Genomic DNA, 5,892 nt, shown 5'->3' on the forward strand with positions numbered 1-5,892 from the left:
TTGGTGACTAAATACACGACACTTTTTTTCACAACTTCGTGTGGATAGATTTTCAGTGGCCTCGGGTGATAAGTGAAAAAAAAAAACCACAATTGGAAACGGTAGTTCGTAAATAAATAAAGTTTGTTTTAAAATTTATGACATTATATATTTTAATCAATTAACCTAAAATCAGAAGTGACTACAAATTACAAGACGACCTGCATTTTTTTGATCTACTGTCACCATAGGAATCTTATAACATAGAATGATTCCGTATAAATACAAAATGGGCCAATTACATTTTCGGATGTTTCGTCATTATAAGCCAATCACTATACAAAGAGTGATTACGCCATCTAGTTTGTGTTACTGAAAATATTAATTCGATTTTAGATTACGTCACCTTAAGAACCAGCATTTGATTGGCCCACGCCAATCGAGTTTAATTTAGTTTTTAAATATGGTAGACTGTTTCTTTACTCGTAAAGATTTTTCTCTTATATGCAAACCTTTTGGATAACTATTGCGTTGTTTGTTGTTATGGCTCCTCGATGCTTCAATTCCACAAGTAGAAAACGATTTTCGGTGGACGATAATGTGTCGTTGTGCAGGTAAAAGTTTGGGTTTTCTTAAGCCTCGGGGCAATTTAAAATGTTAACAAATGGCGGGCTATTCAAATTGGTGATTTGGTAAAAGTTACTTCAGGAAATTCAGTGAGCCTAGTGGAACAACAACTTAGGACTATAATTACTGCAATATCCGGTTTTTTTAAAAACACTCTATTTAGCATTGTAAATATCGGTATCTCTTATGTAGTTTAACAGTGGAATGTTGAATTTAAGCCGAGTGCGAGACATTTATCTTGGCTAAGCTTCTAAGAGAAAATATAATAGTACTTACTTTAAATGTGAAATAACCTTTAAATACAAAGACATTGCCTGCTATTTTAAAAGTTGGGCCTATGTCAGGCCTAGGCTTAAATATTTTCAAAGCGAACCTAAAAATAAATCTTATTTATCTTCCTCACAATGGCATTTAAATATTCCTTATAATAAGTAAATATGAAAAAAAAACTAAAAGTTCAAAAAATCTTACCACTATTATTAAATAAAAATCCAAAAACGTTGAAGTGGTTCATGTGAAAAAATTCCAGCAAAAACCTATGGGAATTCTGCGAGATTGGATTGGATGGATCCTGTATGAATCGTCTGAGCTTCTACTATTTTTAACCGCCATGTTATGGCGCTAGCGGCTTGCCGTAATCAATGAATGGCCGCTGATTGACTGAAGCTTAAGCAAGGACTATATAATCATTAGTCGTTGCTACAAAATGTCCTGGCGTCAGGTTTTCCCGTAGGCCGTTAACCGGAGCATTCTAGCATTCTAGGTAGGAGTATAAGATTTCTATGACTGTCACTAAGCGAGTATTTTCGGGCAGTGATGACAAGTCACCAAAAGGAAATTTTCCTCACAGGTTCTTAAAATTTCCCTAAACTGAAAGTCGAGTTTTTGCTAAGGCTTGATATTTCAATAAAAGCTACCTGGTTAAAAGGGAATATTTGTTGCATACCTTACAAGTGAAACGTTTCCATTATTTTAACAAGCACAATATAAACAGTGACTTGCAGGTCCAGGCTCTCGGAAATATTACTTCTTGGCGATTTCCTTGAAGATGTTTTATTGAAGTGTCTATTGTGTAAGAGGGTGGTGGCATTCCCTTCATGCCACGCGAGCCCACAGTTCCAAACACTTACTATTACCATTATCCTCTAAAACGTTTTACAAAAAGGGGAAACCGAAGAACTTGAGGGAAACCCCATTAACCAGTGAGGAGATAATATGGAAACTCTACGCAAAAGGAGTAGTTCCAGGTTTTCACCTAGTGCCATAAGCTGGGATCGAGCCCGGCTCCTCTTGCTGCGAGGCGAAAGTGCTAACCACTCCGCCACCCCACCCTCGCTAAGAAGTCTCTTGTAGCATCGTCGAAAATAAGAGAAAAAAGTCGAAAGCAATAATGCAAGGGTGCCAGGTCAATCGAAAACATTGCGCTTTCTTTCTATGATGACTCTATTCGCGGCCGAAACGAGTATAGGTGGCGTAACGGCGCTCGCTTCTCCGATCTAGTCTGTTACAGCATAGCCTGCAGGCTATGGTTACAGACAATATAAAAAGTCAAAATAATGTTTTTTTTTTAAATAAACTTATCAAAATCGTAAATTTAAGCAAACGATGTAAATATTATATTCAAATGCAAGTATTATTATTTAAGTAAATTTTACGAATAACGATGAAGAAAAACTAATATCGTCTGCTTAAGCCGCTACCTATGTAACTTTCAATGGCGAAGCAAAGGGGGCGTAGCGATAGATTTCAGTCGCGATTTAATATTTTCTTCTTATTAAATTATTTTAAATATTGTGATTATTTAGATTAGTAGCTTCACATTCAAATCCCCCTATGTTAAATTTTCTAGTTTTCGCAAATTTTTGGTCTGATTTCCCGTTTTGTTTTTTAGGGGTTTAAATTTCCCTCGACTTGCATCACCGTTTTCGGGTTAACTAAATTATCAAGGCCCGTGCGCCCATCGAAACCGAATTTTGTTTCTGGCAATTTTAGTTCGCTACCAATAGCCGCAAGAGGCGCTTATTCGTCGAAAACTGCGGCCAGCTTTCACGAATGTATTGGCCGTGTTTGTGAAGCGTCGTCTGCTTCTCGACGATACAAGTACGTAAAATCGTTCAGGCACTACCGCTCTTACAAGTACATGTGGATGTACTACTTCTTATTTGTAAGTAAAATCAGAAGTTTATAATAAACCCCTTCGGGGGAAGTATTCAACTTCACTTTATTTGTGATACATCATTCCGCGGCACTTCAGGGGTTTTGCTTAAACGTGGCGGAATACAAACAGAGCCTACTCGCGGTTGGTTATAATCCTACGCCACGAGCGTTTGCCGCCGTTATCCATTCCGTCGTCCGCTTTAATAAACTAGACTTATGTAAGGAACGTTTACAGTACAGTGAGGGTTGGCGGGGTTTTTTTGGTTGCAGTAAACTTTTTAAGGAATGTTATTGCGATTTTGTAGAATTATTTTAATACTAAATGATATATTTTTTTTTTATTCAAGATTATGGAGGAACTAAAAAATATAGAGAACTTTATGATGTTCAAGGAACTACTATTCTGGAATTGCATAACTAATTTATTGACACTGTGTTTCAAAGCTCTTTTACAAGCTTTAAAGCGCCCGGTGCAGAGACGTTTTAGCGATTCCTGTTAATCGGCGACGCTGTAATTTTTCCGAATTTTTATACCCAAGTCACGGACCAATAGGAGAGCTCGAGTTTTGACGCAAAAAGCAATCACGTGGTTATGGTTGGCTTGCATTTTGATAATGGAAGATTGGCTCTTCTAATTAATAATTTTCTTACTCTAATTTTATTATTAGTTTTTATAATTTTTATAGTTAAATCCGTTATTTTATTAAAATATATTTATATAATATAGCCACGAAGGGAAAGCAAATCAGTTTCTGAAGAATGAGAGGTTATCCAAAATCTTTTTTAAAGCCATAAAATAGTGCATGAAAATGTTTTTTCTGATTATATAATTTTCTTACTCTTATTATTGCATTTATTACACAGTTTAATGGTTTTTTTATTTTAAAAATATATTTTTATAATATGGTTTGGGAACCAATAAAATAACGAATGAAAATAAGATTAATTACTATTATAAGTCAACATTTTCCAAAAAAATTCTCTGTTAGAAAATGAGCCATATCATATGGTTTTTGGGAATATATTTATTTCAAAACTTAGCTGATAGCAATTAAAATAAATAAAAAAACAGAAATTTCACGAGTGTACAAAAATTGGTAATTGTCTAAAACAATTTATAGCTAAATATATTGATCACACGTAAAACAATGGTCCTGCTTTTTGATATAAGTTGTTGTTCTACCTAATTATCTGGCATTTACATAGCCTAGTCAAGGTATAAATTGTAACAAATGATATAAGCGTGGAAAATTAACTGACAAACACTTTTACGGTACTACATCAAATTTGCTCGGTAAGCTCTTGATGCATGCCAAATAAACTTGACTATTTCTATACATCTTTTATCGCAACTCCTAGTCTACCTGAGGAAAGGTTTCTTCTTAGTAGATGAGTTGGTATAAACGCTGGTTGATAGTTAAAGATCTTTGATACACTGAACCAATTCACCATGTCATTACTGACTCATTAGTTAAAACCCAGTGCATACACAACCAGCAAATAAGGATCTATAAATAAACCAAGCATTAAAATTACACCCAAAGAAGTAATATATATATATATATATTATAATTTATTCTTACCTGTAAAGTTGCTAAGAGTGGCTGGCTTATTTTAGTGTTTCGTAAATCGTGATTGTCGTTAGGCCTTAATTGGCTCTGACAATAATTAATCCTTTTTGGTTGATGTATAGGTCCTTCTATATTTTTAGTTCGCTTGCCACTAACTGATTTCTTAATTGTTGATTCACGAGTCTGAAATGACTTATTTAAATTATCTTTTATATAAAAATTACATTGTGTTTCCTTATTAACACCACTGCCAACTCGGTAGATTCCCGCCATTTTATTTTTAATAAAAAAATCCTCCGATGTCGACCTCTGGTACTACCAAAGATAATTTAAACTCGTACCCTAGATTCGAAATCACTCTCTCGCGCGTTGCCGATAGCGTTTACCCACTTCCCGCCGGAACTCAGAAAAAAATCGCTCCGTGGTTTGCGCCTTACCGCAACCACAGCCAACTTCGATCACGCGCTGCCGCGATATGTAGGCAGCGCGTGATCGAAGTTGGCCGTGCCGCAACCAATGGAGCCCGATTTTTCTGAGGTCACGTGCCGGAAAAGGGTAAACGCTTCGTAACAAAACCGTCAATGGGAAAGCTCTCAGTATTCGAATCTAGGGTACGAGTTTAAATTATCTTTGGTACTACTTTTATTTTAAAAAACGTCATGATTTTAAGAACGAATGAATAGCGACCGTAGTGGCGCGCGGTTTTTGAACTGTCACGGAATGATGTATCATTAAAATAACATGGGCTCAATGGGAAGTTGAATACTTCCCCCGAAGGGGTTTATTATAAACTTCTGGTAAAATTTATTAAATCGATTTTTTTTGGCCTAAAAACTAAAGTAACTAGGTAAATTTAATTAAAACTAATAAGGTGATAAAAGGTTTTTTTCTTGCACCAGAAAAAAGTATATTGTAAAGTCTAAATAATAATGAGATACAAGTCTACCTCACTTTTTATAGTTCAACTCATTTTTTAAATTAAGTAATATTGCTGTGATGTTTTAAAAATGTAGAAATATTAATGAGATACAAGTCTACCTCACTTTTTATAGCTCTACTCATATTAAGTAATATTGCTGTGATGTTTTAAAAAAGCTTAGGTGATAAAGTGTAAAAAATATTCTTTACCAAAAAGAAATTGTGATATTTTGTAAGAATATAGCTTTCTTTGACAAGAAAGTATTACTATGGGAACTGTGATTGATCAGTTGCAATAAAAATAAGATCCTAAACTTTAGATGATTAATTTTTTGTAAATTGTTGTAGGCCTAAAGGTTTTTATTCTTTGTTATTTTCCCTTATTATGGAATGTTATGGTCACTTTACACGGAAATATATTTTCTTCGAGCAATATCGTCTTGAAAATTGAAAGAAAGCCCATTTGAAAGCAATTTGAATATTATCATAGTGAACTGCCCCTTACTTTGCGATTTTACGAATAACCCCTAAAGAATTAGACTTAAGATCGCCATCTACCGGGAAAATACGCGTAATCCTTCAGTCAAAGTACCCCCCTTCGGATAGAGCGCGCACGGGCCTTGATAATTTAGTCGGTAGT

Source organism: Leiobunum rupestre, chromosome 10 (genome assembly GCF_980474605.1).
Source record: "Leiobunum rupestre chromosome 10, qqLeiRupe1.1.hap1, whole genome shotgun sequence".
Lineage (NCBI taxonomy): Eukaryota > Metazoa > Arthropoda > Arachnida > Opiliones > Sclerosomatidae > Leiobunum > Leiobunum rupestre.